At 33.0% G+C, this 15667-nt stretch overlaps 1 long non-coding RNA gene across 1 annotated transcript; it reads right to left on the bottom strand.

Moving 5' to 3' along the window:
- Nucleotides 1-734: 734 nt before the first annotated feature.
- On the bottom strand, nt 735-2371 carry LOC139907264 (uncharacterized). The gene is made up of 2 exons (XR_011783728.1): nt 1504-2371; nt 735-1441 (listed from the first exon to the last, which is right to left on the bottom strand). It is a non-coding gene; the product is annotated as an uncharacterized lncRNA (long non-coding RNA).
- Between the last annotated feature and the right edge of the window lie 13296 nt (nt 2372-15667).

The following is a 15667-nucleotide window of genomic DNA, read 5'->3' as shown; positions in this document are numbered from 1 at the left end:
AGCCATCACTCAGGAACGTCTCCAGGGGGAATGCTGGAGGGACTGTAGCCCCTCCCCCAATTAATAAATTTTTGCTTTTTACAAGATAATGTAGTATTATATTTTTTTCCAAAAATGTAATAATTGAAATTTAATTTTTTCGAAAAAAATTAATTTTCGGTGAATATCTATGTATTTAAGTAATTTTTCTCCTCAAAATGTACTATTTGAAATTTGTTTCCAAAAAAAATAATTTGCCTTAAATAATTTGAATTTTTTTAAATTTTTCTCAAAAAATATTTAATATTTAAAATTTTGTTCAAAAAAAATATAATTTTTGTGAACAGCAATCGATTTTTTAACTTTTTTCGCAACGCTCCACTATTTGAATCTAATAAATGGGTTTTTAAATAATAAAAATATTACAAATGGGCGACAAATGGGCCAATGAACTTATATTATGTCTAAAGTTGATAATATTGTAGAGAAAAACGCGTACAAGGAGAAAGGGGGAAAAAAATACATATGGTATCATTGTTTAAAATACTGATGTGATTATCATCTACCTGCTTTATTATGATTTTTGAGGGTATAACAAAAGTATTTATTAGCAAAATGTTTAATGAAGATATACTATGTATAATTGACTTAGACGTTTTCTATCCGTTACTGTAGATTTTATAACGTCACACTAAATGAAATTGTAATTCATTATGAACCTTATTCTCAGAATAATAGCTAATGAAACGACAAAGTAGAGTATTTCGAAATATATTTGAAGTTCCAAGTTTAAAAAAGAAGCCTTTAATTAAATATAATCTACATAATAAAAAATATACCATCATACATTTATGTTAAGTATACAAAATTAAACAATTGGAATCATATAACTAATAACAATAAATTATATATATAGAATATTGAAATAACAGATTGATCCAAATAATATTTTCTTGTTCTGACACCGGAATCCAGTTAAATATGCCATAACTTTAGGTTGCAAAACACAAGCGAGACGTGGAGTTTAATCAAACAGATAATCACCCCTCTTCTTCATGTGGAAGTCGCTATATACAATTGTGCACAGGATAGATATATCTCTACCGATGAAATCTAACTAATTATTAATAATAAAGTAAATGTCAAAATCATAAAATTAGACAATAAATATACTAATAAAAAAAATGTTACAAATAAATCCATCTTAAAGATTGAGAGCAAAAGCTAATTATGTAGTAATGTCCGGCGATATTACTCCTTATTAAGAACATCAAAAAAGATATTATCCCCGTTATTTATGCTTATATAACAACATACTATTATCATGAAGGATATACATAATTGCTAATTATAATACACCCAATGTAACTACCCCCGTTGTTGTGACCATTTAAGCAGTTGTTTTTGCGTTTTATGAGTTTTCTGAACAGCATTTCTTGGAGCCTATCAACCATAGCTAAGCCTTAAGTGATAAAAAAGTAATATTTATTGACTATGTAATATTGGAAAACCTAATTATCATACCTAAGTCTTTAAGTGAAGAAACTAGTCTCAGACAAAGTAGTTGCGAACCAACCAAAGCTACTACCCCCGTTGTTGTGACCGTTTAAGCAGTTGTTTTTGGGATTTAATGAGTTGTGTATCATAATTCTTGATATGTTTAGCTAAAATAGAATCATATTTTATGATTAGATTTACAAAAATTGAATACTTACTGTTAGATAGTACAAAATTCAGAGTTCCATTTCGAAATTATTAAATATTTTATAATTTTTACTGATAACTTGATCGTCATTTGGTGTGGATGACTCAAAACATTTTTATATGTATTTCTATAAATGACATCAGTACCAACATCCTCCATTAATTTAATGATGGTTCCTCGGGAAGGGATAGGTTTACCCGTGTATTTCTCCATAAATTTTTTGAACGTAGATGATTAACAATGGATAAGGTTATATTACATGCAATAAGCATCTTTGTGAGCATCATGCAATAAGCATCATGGTCTGACTTGATGTATTCATCATTAACTTGATTTTTTAGATGAATATCCATGCTCTTGATATGAGATGATGATAATGAGTGGCGTGTAATTCTAGACAGGGGACTAAAGGCACATTTATATCGACAAATCCGACAAATCATCTGTTTCTCATCCAGTAAGTATTTTCCAAATTCCTGGGCCTCCATTTTCAGAAATCCAGACAGAAGGTGACGTTATTTTAGGCATTGTATTCAGTTCTCTATCGACTATCACCATCTAATATTATATTAATATTGAATAATAACGGCGGGAATGATAACGTTCTTGATTGATAGAAGAAGATGTATATTATTTAATCAATGATGCCATAAGTATTTCTTCTCTTCTCCTCGCACGCTTTTCTATTCTTACCAAAATTATCACCCTTAATTATGTCATTGTAGTTATTTCTCCGTTTTTCTACTCCATTTGTCGCGATCGTGTTTGACGCTTCCCTTACAAGTTTCTAATATTATAATTTATATGTATCGAGTTCTCCTAGATCAGTCATGGAACTATGGATACCTGGAATAAAGACGGATTTTTGCTTTTCCAAAATGAGTCATTTTTTCTTTTACTATATATGACATTTTTTTTAATTTCAGCAAAAATTGGTCTTACTCACATTTTTTATTAAAATTTTTAAATGTTTATTTTTTTAATTATATATAAAAAACTCATTGTTTATCGAGGATATGGTTTTTATGTTTATTTCTAAAGAATCAGCTTCGAAAAATGCATCTAAATTATCCACTAAGGCTTAGTGTGTAAAGTTTATACAAGAAGACTCTATGATTCAAGTGGAAAAAAACAGTTCATTTTAAAATTTTATCTAGAATTCCATGATTGAGCCAATTAATAGGTACTTGCTAATTAGAGCTGCTTAAAGAGGTAGAAAAAAAAGGAGTCAAAGATTCAGAAAGCCTCTCCAGCAGTGCTCAAATCAAGTCTGACCTCAATACTCTCATCTCAGTCCTGGAATCTCCGGTTTTTACGTCGATCTTAAACATTCACGACTCTCTAAGAGAGCTTAAAAGACAACTTAATTTCCACCCGTCTATTTTACCTGCGGATTTTAACATTACTCTTTCTGTAGAATTAGTTCTCAATTTAACTCAAGCCTCACCCACAAGCACAAGTCCACCAGCACTGGTGCAACTTTCATCCTCTATTGTAAGTAATGCCCCTCCGAGCCATAACGGATTCTCTTCAACTGAGGGGAAACAAGGAATCAAGAGTGAAGATATCGCACAAGGAAGAGAAATCAAACATATCAAACTCTCTAAGCCCGAGGGTCACAGTCGGGGATTTTTGGTTGTGGGACTTCGTAGTGAATTCAAGGGTGAACTTGGTATTTATCTTCAGGAAATTCAACCTGATTGATCGGTCGGGGCTTGATTTTTGGATTTTTTTATAGAAAAAAATTAAATAAAATATTTGTGGAAAAAAATTACAAAAAACTAGAGCTATTCAGAAAAAAATAAATTTTTGGAAAATAATTTCAAAAATTAAATTTCAAATATTAAGTTTTTTGAAAAAAAAAATTCAAATATTAAATTTTTTAGTAAAAAGCAAAAATCATTTATTTGGAGGGGCTACAGCCCCTCCAGCCTACCCTCTACGGACGCCCCTGAGAGATAACCCCTTACTTGTGTTCATAATTACTCATACAAAATGGGAAAGCCTCGATTGATTATCCGGGTACGGGTCCATGTGTACGGGTATTACTCGGAACCATCTTTACATGTATCGAATAATGAGATCGAAAATTTCTTAAATTTTTATGGACACAAATCATCTAGGAAAACATGCTACCCGTACTAAAATTTCCTTCTTTGATCTTTAAGCTGATAATAAGATTGGCCCCTTGTCGACTCTGGTCCATCTATGTACATGGTACATACATATATATCTTAGCATTGTCTTTGAATTTTTGGAACTATCCTTGAATATTAATTTGAATGAATCATCATATTTTTATCTACAAAATCGGAGTTTCCTTTTTTAAAAATGAGTTGTTATATTTAATAAAAATAAAAAATATATTAATGTAACACTGTGCTATTTCACTGTTTTGTTTCTTCAGTTGGGGATTTCCTTTATAAAAGTGATTCCCATTTATATCGCCCGTTTGATATTCTGTTTAGTTCAATGAGCTTTGTATATGATAATCTTCATACGTATATAAATAAATTTTTGAAGCCTGATAGGTTACTTGTGGGATTTCAAATGTACTTTTAATGTCGATTCAAGTCAAAACAGACAGCTTGTCAAGATCCACTTGAACACCTGATTGACATATTACGAATCTTGCAAACTTCTAACAGACTAAATAGTATTCCATAATCTTGACATCTTTTCAATGCCTCCTGAATTATTTCTTTTATCTCGTTGCAATCTTTTCCGTATCAGAGTATGTCGTCCACAATTTTAGTGGAATATTTTTTTTTCCAATAAGGGCTCCTCTTTTGCAATATTAATCTCTGTTTCAATAGGGCCCATTGGGGATTTATTGAAGTTTTTCCTACACCAACTAGACATAAAGGTTGTGAGTGACATTCTTTTTTCATCAAGTAGGACTTGTCAGTAGTATTTAAAGGTGTGTGAAGGTTATGTGTGTCATAGAATGTTTCTTGTTTATAGAATAGAAAATAACATTTAGGAATAACTAATACAAGTCTGTAGCAATGTAGGCCTGTATATATAGAACGAGACAAGGAGCCAGAGCCCAAAGTACCCGGCTAAGGTATAAGTAAACTTGTGTTATCCAAAAAGATTTGAAACCCAAACCGGCTTGTGTTGTTGAACTTTTACGGATCATAAAAAAAGATCCAAAGGGTTTTTCGGATCTTGAAAAGCTTATCGTATTGCTTAATGCTTAATCCTTGCTAAAAAAAAGATATATATATATATATATACAGCATCTTTAATTATCTTGATTAGTTTTAGTTTCACATCTACATAAACAGTTGTATTGTATGGTTATTCTGCACGGCGTTACCTCACTCACACAATAATGTATTCTGTAATTGGTTGTAAGTTGTCGATATTTCTTCTTCTTTTCCTCTAGTCAGGGTTCTTAACATGATTGGTTGGATAGGTACGAATTACTTCTTAGTAAGCTGTGAACAATTATTGAATAATAAGCACATAGTTGAAAGAATTGGCTTACTACAAATTGATTTTGGGCCTATTTTCTGTTTCTTTTTTGGAGTGGTTGCGAGATACAATACCAATAATTACGTGGCCAATATTTTTATTACAATAATTTTAACTAATAGTTATATTCTAATAGTACTAACATAGTGGAATTCATTGTTCGGGTATCAGTAAGCAGTAAAAATGTAACCCTAATGCGGATTCTATTTTATGTATGCCGAACTTCTGGTAAAATGCACATACAATTAGATACAAAAACTTGTCTAATTTTGATTTGAGATCTGGGTATTCCAAATTTTCTTGAATATTCACATCTAAAGGTCCAAACCCAACTGAATCTGAGAAAATGTAGATATGTTCTATCTTTTGTTGCCTGTCCATACCCGTACCACATTGAAGGATGGTACCATCTCCTCTCATCCTCAAACAGTCAAGATATTGTGTATATATTTGGGTAGCCTGTTTAGAAGGGAGTGTAGAATTTACGTAGCTCGAGTGAAAAAGTACGTTGGGCTAGTAATTTTGTGAGCCCTGCTTGTAATTATTTGTTATTTCATGAATTTATTTATTTATTAAAAATCGTGTAAAACCTAGAACTCAGTTATTTTAGTAGTTGGTACATTGAAATCTGAGCATTTACTAATTCAATATAATTAATTATGATTGATCGATTTAGATTAATTCATATATCGATATATTAAAGTATTAACAATTAATTACCAGACAAACTTGAGCTCTTTAACTTTCGTACAAGTAGAGAAAATAATACTCGAACGTAAATGACGACTTTCCATTCGCGCAATCCAAGTAGTTGGGCGTCTCCAAGACAACTGTCTACGCAATCAGAAGTCCAAAACGTGGAGAGGAAGAAGGGCTCTGTTAAGAAGGCCAAACTAGATTCAGAGGAGTCAAGTAAAACAGCCCAGGACAATCACCTCAAGTACATGAAGCCCATGCAAGGGATCTCAGGGTTTCATACTATCCAGAGAGCTATTGAAAAAGTGGTTGGAATGAGTCATCTGAGGATGGAGAGGTCACTTTTGAGGCCAACAATGAAAGAAACCCATCTTCTCCTTTGAAAGACTCTTTTGAACTCTTTTTGCCACATTTGGCCTCCCCTTAAAGCCCGATGCCAACCCTCTTGACTACATCTTTTGATTGCATGTCGAGGGGAAGTCCTTTAGTGCGCGTCATTTAAACACCGAAGACAAAGGACTACATCTGCAGCGGGTGTCAGGACTTCCACCGTCCCCTGGAAGCCACTATTACGGTTAAGGGCGGCTACATTAATCATGAAGAAAGCTCAAAACCCACATCTATTTATATTATTAATTTTTTTGAAATTCTCTAGTTATTTAAAAATTATATCTTATTGAAGTTTGAAATTTAAAGTGATAACATTTTTATTGGACCACTCTGTATGTTTTAGAAAGGAAAATTTGTTAATGCATATAAATACCATATATGTAGCATTGTTCTAGGCACTAACAAGGATGGAATAATTCAACGTAAATTAAGGATAGGATATTCATATTCTTTGAATTGCTACAGGGTTATTTGAATATAAAACCATAGAAGGCGTGGTTTTTTTTTATTACTATACCTCTATTAACTGCATCTTATAGAATACCTACTAGTGTTGCGACTCGATATGAAAATCCTGGACCGATCTCAGCCCATTATGATATTTTAGTAGAAGGAACTAATTCGGTTTGGTAAAGAAGTTTGGTTTTTTCCGGTTTCAAAGAAAAAATAGGTCTAGATCGGTCCGAAAGAAATATTTGTTATGGTTCGGTCTTACGATAGAACAATTTTATTGATGAATTGTTGATTAGTGTCAGCTGTGTTTCAAAATTGTTAAACGTCTTGCGTAAATCATATAAGGTAGTGTTACCTTATTTAGGACTGAGGATCGCCGTCTAGTCCAGTTCCACTTACCGGTCCTGAAAAAAAGAAAAATTTAATTCCTCCCGAAGTCATTTAGGGTGTTTTTTCTTTTGATTTAAATTCTGTGGTATAAATTGTAATAGGGTATGTCAATAAAATAAAATAACTAATATGATCTCTTGGCTACCCTAATCATCGATGTAGCTCCGCTTAGCAGCAGTGATGGCTTCCAGACAGCATCAGAAGGTCTCGTAACCATAGTATACGTATTAATCAGACATGCCATCCCAGTGCTGATTGACAATGTCCTAGAGGTTGTTGAAATTTGGGTGACGGACTGTGCAGGCCTTGGAATCAACATGGAACCAAAAAGTGAAGCTTAATAAGTTTGCTTCTGGTGAGAAGGGGCCGCATTTTATTTGGCCAGAGAGGCAAGTTGTACTCCAACCACTTCTGGGCTTTTTTGGACGTGTGTGCAGGTGCGCCATCTTACTGGAACAATAAAGCTCATGTCTGGGTAGAGGGTCTAGATCAAGGGTCGGAAAACTATGGCACGTGTGCCAATGCTGTCACGCAGATCCATATTTACTGGCACGTGCAAATTAGAACATATTTCCATAGTTTGGGTGTGTTTTTTACCATTATTGTTGATAGTGGCTTGCTCATCGATTATAAATGTCTAGACCCACGGTACCAGGGCAATCTCTGTTGGTTTCTTGCGAGCGTCCAAAGTGCACGTACCGAAATTCGTTGGTTACGTTCAGATGGCATTTTCTCGCCTTCTAATACACTTACCGCATTAACAAAAACCTTGATTTATATAGCAAAAACTAAGCTAGAGATTTTTTCGTCACACCTGGTATGTAAATAACTATGTAAAAATACAAAATGCTCGTTTTATATTGTATTATAATGAAAATATGAAAAATTTTACTAGAATTTTGTGCAATGCTCTTTATAAATACCTGATATATCTTAGTTTGCTTAATATACCATTGACATTTTTATGAAATAATCCAAGGACCAATAGGACTGGTCCTAAGAGGGGAATGGACTGAATTAATAAGGACAGACACAACACTATTATAAGGGAAAAATTGGTTCATAGATTGATCCAAAAAAATCAATGAACCAAACCGAAAAAAATCCCAGTTTCAACACTAATATCCTACATAATACCAATGTAAACCTATAAAACCTTGCATATTTTAAGCTATGCATATATTATGTAAAATATATCAACTCAATTATAAATTTTAGTATCTTTCATTTCAAATTATTGTAGAATCTTGATTTAAGGGATAAATTCAATTGAATGGATTTTATGAGACTGACCAAATTTAAACTTCATATAAAGTATCGAATTAAGGGATTTTACATTACCATTCGATATTAGGAGGCATTTTTAATTATTACAATTTTTAAAAATAATAATGCATTCTGTCCTTATTTATCCTTCACTAACTTTAGTCAATTAACTCTTACTATTTTCATGCATAAAATTATGATGAGCTCCACAATTTTATGAACATTATTTTTAATATAATAATAATAATTCTTCTAATGCTGGAAGACTAACTTTCTCAATAAATTGAATAAGGGATGTACGTTTTTTTATTATAAATAATTAACTTAATAGTCAATTCTAGATACTAAATTTTACAGAGAATAAAGATTTCATTATCTTTAGGTTTAATGTTATTATTTTGTGTTGCTTGTACCAAAAGGGGTCCGTTATTTTCATGGTCATGGCTTCCATTTTCTTCCTTAGTACTTTCATCAACTTTAGTAACTGATGGGGTTTATTTGTTTATTCGTTTTTATGATAAATTCATGATCGCGTTAAGATTTAGTTTACTGATAGGTATTTCAACAAGAGTAGTTACAACTTTAGTGACTATATTTGAACGAGATATAAAAACGATTCTTACTTTTTCACTATTAAGACATAAGGATATTAAGATTTATTTTATCTATTGAACACTATTTTTTATTCTTTTAATTTAAGATATAATTTGATTTAAGGGACTTGTTTATCCTGACCGAAAAACAGTCAAGGCAACGTATGTGCGATCTCCTTTGCGCCGATATCAGTACTGAGAAGGCTGCAGAAACCATTGGCATCTCCATCGTGACTGCCCACAACATCAAGAAATCCATAAAGGAGAGGCGCTTCCATACAGCCAAGAAGAACTAAAACTTCTGGAGGAATAATATAGCGACCTTTTGGCCTTGCTCCATGTGTCCCTCCTCCTGTCCAGATATCAAATCCTTGGACTTTATAGTTTAGGAGGTCTTGGAGAAGAATGTCTGGCGCACATCTCATAGAAATATGGATTTGCTCTGAACTACCATAATGAAGGTATGGTACACCATGGACACAGTTCATCGTCTAGAGCTGCCAATCTGTTCACCGGTGTATCCAGGGTGTTATTACTTGTGAAGGAGGTCATATTGAATCAAAAATATAGATTAGTATACTGTTTAAAAAATCCCCAAATCAGTTTTAAGTTGTTCTTTCTCGATTTAATAATAATCACATTTTTCGCCATTTATTCATGCTTCTGCAATTTTTGTGTCCCCAATCTCTATGGCATGTGGTTATTTGAATCTCCATACACCCTATTTTACTTCTTTTCGAGGGCATTGTTTGATATAATATTGTACTTTTATTCATAAAGGTTTAGCACATTTGATTAAGATAATATTTCTATTATGGAGGTGGAGTTTTTAATAATACCAAAGGGCCTAAGGGTGCTCTATACCATAAATTATATTAAGGTCCATAAATTACGATAACTTTATAATCCCTAGAATCAAAAATGATATTATCTTGTATATATGTATTCAATAATAAACTCAAGTGTCTTGCAAATTCCTACGTAAGATCAAAAAAAAAAAAAAAAATGTCACAATATCCTCAAAAGAATCTATTGATCCTGGACATTATTAACTAACTAAATACTTATTTTATATGCTTCGTTCCCATAGAATAAATTAAGAGGTTACATGACGTCATAGCAAATTATTTTTGCATACCTAGCAATTGTATGCATTCAGGTATTCTATATTTGAGTGTATGTAATTTATCATATTTTTATTAGCACAGTTTAAATGAGCCCCTAAATTTGAACATCTTTTGTAGAATATAATATTTATTATATTTACATAATATTTAAGTCGGAATATACGATTAGAATAATAATTAAAATTTGTTGGAATATGAAACAGCTTTAATAATTATCTCTCTCTCTCTATATATATATATATAAATATGGTATACCTATTTGAAAATATTAAAGACCCAAAACCCCCAAAAAAAGAAGATATTTACATATTACGGATACGCAGCATCAAGATGACGTAATTATCGAATCGAGATGCAATGTCACAAGCAAAGCTAGTACGTTGTTATCTTTATTGTATCACACATCCTTTAATACGAAAATAAATAGAAAATAGGTCCTCAATCCGTTGTTAGTTTGCCAATTCTTGACCATTTCTTCCAAATCATTATTCAATATTTATTGATAAAATATTCAACGCTTAATTAGAGCTAATTCTAATTATACGAATCAACTTATAGAAAACTGATTGGGCGAATATATGCAAAAACATCGAAGGCTGATAAACAAAATACACTCTATATATTTTTGTTAGTGAGGTGTTATAAACCAAGTAGCGAAATGAGAATTATGTCTCAATATTTGTACAAGGCTTGGGAGTAGTGAAACTTTTTTTTGTCCGCTAGAAGTGATAAATCTTAATCGTCAACTAACTACACAAACTTCCTGTATTCAACCTTTTAACTGAATTAATACTAATACTCTAGCTAACAGGTACGTTTAACAACTTTGTTGTAAAGATTCTGTCCCGAGTACTTAGAAAAACATTTTGAAACATACATTATATACAGTGGGGATCATTGGGAGCATTTTGGGCTTTAAAAAAGAAAAAAAAATGTTTAGCTTTGAGGGCGTTTAATTAGTTCAGCTTCAATAAACTGTGACACGAGAAGAGAGAGAAATGAAATAAACAAGGTCATATGAAATAATTACTTGGATGTCGATCCTTAGTTCTACTCTAAGAAGGACTTTCAATTATAACTCAGTTACACAAGTTACTCTCTTATATGTGCACATACAAATGTTCAATCAGGGTCTAAATATATGTAATTTAATGTAGTAAAAAGTAGCTCGCTCATCGGGAATTAATTAATAATAGCAACAGCTTAGAAAAAGAAAATTAACTCTTCCGTTTGTCAGCTAAAAAAAAACATGAGCTCGATTAAAAATAACTACAATTTTCCTCACTAATTATTTACCACTATATAACTTCTTTCTTTTTTTACCGTAGTAGCAATTTTGTGTCATATCCAGGACTCCTATAATAAATGTATGGTTAGTGTTGTAGGTTTGATAATTGTAAATAAAGCGACACATCTCAATATTAATTGTGTGATGTAAATGATAACAATCATATTCAATAATATATAATATATTAGATGGCGCAATTGAAAAGTAAGAAACTTTGTGTTATTATAAATTAAATAATAATAATAATGGTTGAAGAAGAAGAGAAGAAGTTAAGGATGGACGATCAAAGGTCCAAATCTATCAAGACTCTTCTTCAGAAGATTGGACAAGGATGTCATCATATTGCAATGTCCATAGCGAGTCTTAATGAAATTAGTAGTGAGGTTACAAGTATCCCAACTAAAGATCATGATATTTTTACTAGATTAGCTGTTTATGAGCATGGACTTTATAAGGCTGACTCTAAATTAAATAATTTCAAGGACTTCATAGAGGAGTGTGCATAATGGGAGGATATGCCCATACAATATCTTTTAGAATCTCAAATTTACAAAAAGTGTGTTGAATTACAAAAATCATATCGAATTCATCGTGGAACGTTCTTGGAGTTAAACCATGTAGTTAAATAGGACGAATGATTTTCATCAAATTACAACAGAGTCGAGTATAAAAGCTAGAATAGATGTTTCATTAAAACCCGAGCCTCTAAAGGTCAACAACAGTCTTATATAATTCAAGAAAAGGCCTTCTGGATATTTTATTGTTCGAATTAAATGTCCAAATTACCATTGGGTGTGCAGCAAGGATATCTAGATAAAATTTGTTATTCATCTTGTCGTGGTAATCTCGAATAGTTCTTAGATATGGACGACATTCAAAGTATTGATGCTTATTTGGATGCGTTGAATGGGCATTATCAAGAAAAATACTCCGCCCTGAATTGGAGAGTTGTCTTCAATAAATGTATTCAGTCAATAAAGGAAAATTTTTCTTCATTTTTTAACCGAGCAATAGCACTAACACAGGAACCAGAGCTATAAATTGCACTATGGAAGACCATTTTGTAAAATGGTAAAATAAAAAAGTAAAATTGAAGAAGTCTACTCTAATCCGTGAGAAGTGTTTATTATGGAAAAGTGCTAGCATCAAACAAGAGCTCTTGAATCCTCAAATCCATATCAACACGGCAAAGATGAATTATATTAAAAAATATATTTCAACGTCATTGCAAAAATGTCAAAGATGTGGAGGTCAGAGACATAGCCAAAATGAATGTCCAGCAAAAAATAAAGAAAGTCTTTCATGCAATAAAATGGGACATTTTAGATCAAAATATAGAAATAAGAAAAGATTAAAGTTTGTAAAAAATCAAATCTCAGAAAATAAAAGAGCCGAGGTTGCCAAAATATAACAATTGGAGTTAATCAAGCATAATTCATTAATCCAACTTCAATAATTGAAATAAACTGTTTGAGAACCGATGGGGGACCTCAATCAAATCTGTAGAATTCAGACAATTCTTTAATCATTTTAAAATTCAACGTGAAAAATCAAGTTCACATGATTCCCGAAAGCAACCGACATGCTGAATGAAAGAATATCGAGGAATATATGACTCTATGTATAACTAATATCGCGGAGAGAAAACTAATGGAGACATGAATTTGATGGGTGCTCAGGATTTACCCATGCTTGAATTTTGAAAAAATTCTGAGTTCGAAATCCTATTGTGGCTAGAAGCATACTACTCTCAGGGAGCACGGGGAGAGGAAGAGGAAGTTGTATTTGTGTTATGTTTAGTGAGTATATATACCGTGTCGTGCGAAAGGGATGGACCACTAATCAACGTGAGCAAACTTTTGCTACTCCTGAGTCTTAATTAAGTCAAACGTGATAGATTACTTAAATTCATGCATTTACTACACAATGACAGATGATATTTATGAATTTGATCTCAATTACTCTCAATGACGACTTTGAAGCGGCCACGGATGTTGGAGCACACTCTGGCAATGTAGTATCTTCTCATGAGTTTCCATTCCTTCACCACGGAGGATTCAGGTTGATGACATTGCTCTAGCGTGATCTGCAGGCCTTGGGCTCCACTTACCACTAGATAGAGTAATCCAATGGACTCATCAGGGCTCTATGGAGGACAGAAATTATTGCGCTAAAACTTCATGTTCTCCTTCATCCAGGCTTGCACAACATTGGCTGTGTGGCGGGCTCCCCATCTTGCTGAAAGACGTAGAACGCCTTGCTATAATTCTTGGTGATCTTGAGGACCAACGGGAGTACCTTGGTCTTCAAGATCTCTAAATAGTCAGGCAAGTCGTCCTACGTCTTCCACCAGGATGGGGCATCCGACCACCCGTCTTGGACACATGGCGTATGGCTTCAGAAGTATATTCAATGCAAACAACCCGATTGTTCTACTTGTTGAAGACAGAGTCATCAGTGAATGTTTTTTCATCCGAGAAGAAGATCACACGGTTGCCACGAAGCTTCAGGTCGTTTAGGAGGAGTTTGGGTGGCTCCAAATGAATATGTTGTCGCTTAGAGTCATTAATGGTCTTTCTACGTACGTCTTGGACTTTCCCCTGGTGACCTTTATCACCCTGGATAAGGTGGAGGAAGACTTATTTTTGGCAAATTTAGGCATGTACTTGGTGGGCTTGCATCAAACGTCTTTTTGGCCATTTCTGAGATCAGTTTGGCTGGCTTTCCACTATTAGGCTCGATTTTAAGGCTTTCCCCCCTCTTTCATGAGCTTTCTGACCCTGTCAAGGGTGTGCCTCTCGATGCTAAGAATTTTGTCAATTTTAAATGTGCTGTGGCAGTCGTAAATCAAAGCAGTAATCTGTTTTCTTTTAGCTTATGTTTTTGTTTAAATAAATCTTAGGAGCGATTGTAATAGCTCATTCGAAAGCTTAAAAAGTCATCTGTCGTGTAAAACATCGGAAATTTACGAATTATAATTACCATACCTCGAATAATTAATCTATAGTAGTGGTACATCCATTTTGCACGACCCGTTATAATACGTTGTCAGTCGTGATAAAGATCTGTGTTTGCTTTTAATTGATGACAGGAGGAAAGTAATTTCAAGCTATCACGGCTATGGTGAAGTTAAGGAATGTCAAAATACAATGGGCACATAGATATAAACATAGAAATAAACTACTTAACATTAGCGATATGGCCTGGGTAATCCCAATTTTCCTTAATGAAAGGGCCTTCAATTTCTATGAAAAACTTGACAAACAGGATAAGAAAAAGGAGGATTGCATTTACAAAGTCTAAATAAATGCTTTCTCACTCAGCCCATTCGTAGCTTTTGATGAGTTGATGAATAAACGTTGGAGTCCTGGTTAGTCAATAGAAGTATATTTAGCAGATTTAAAAAAAAACTCATCAAACTGGCAGGACTGTCGGAGTCGTTCTGCTTCGTACAACTGATATTTATTTTCCTGGGGACGTAAGCACCCGTATCCGATCGAAGCAAAGGGTCTTGGAAGGGAGAGAGAATAGGCTGACCTACATGGCTAGAGTACTAACAAGCGATGCAAAGAAGGATGTACGAACCGAAGAAGTTACTGAGGTGGGATTCGTGGCTAGAGTAAAAAAAGTATCGTGTTATAATTGTGGACAGGGCCGTACGTCAGTATTGCGCTTTGTCCGCTTGAGCGGACCAAAAAAAAAAAAAACCTTACTCAACCGTCCACCAATCATATAGGTATGTAAATATAGATGAATTAAGTCATAATTAATTATTAAAATCTATTATATATATGTAACTTATGACCAACTCATAATAGTACTGAGTCATTATAATAAAATTACATATTTGTAGCACGTCCACCCAAAAGGAAGCTAGACAATTTTTCTCAAAATTGAACATGGAATACATTTTCCAACAAATTATAGTTCATTTAAATGAAAAAATGATTCTGATTAATCCTTTGGAGGCACCACAAATTGTACTTAAAGTAGCCAAAATTCACCGGCACATTTATAGAATTAGTAAATTAATAAATTATATCTCTAAGACAATATTGGGGCCAAATTAAGTCAGATAGATAAAACGGAGGTTTTAAACTACAGTTAACACTCTCGGGTATCTCAATTCATCGCAGAAATTTGAATTCAAATCCTGTAATTTACCGTAATATCTCTTTCAAATATTGCCTGTCATTTTATAAATATAAATGATTGAACCTTTGAATATAAAACGCGTTTTCCGCTTCCCGTGATACATTTCTGATAATTAATAAATTACTGCAATTATTTCAAGAGTACT

Source organism: Lepeophtheirus salmonis, chromosome 14 (genome assembly GCF_016086655.4).
Source record: "Lepeophtheirus salmonis chromosome 14, UVic_Lsal_1.4, whole genome shotgun sequence".
Taxonomy (NCBI): Eukaryota; Metazoa; Arthropoda; class Copepoda; order Siphonostomatoida; family Caligidae; genus Lepeophtheirus; species Lepeophtheirus salmonis.
This window is presented reverse-complemented; position numbering and strand designations above follow the sequence as displayed.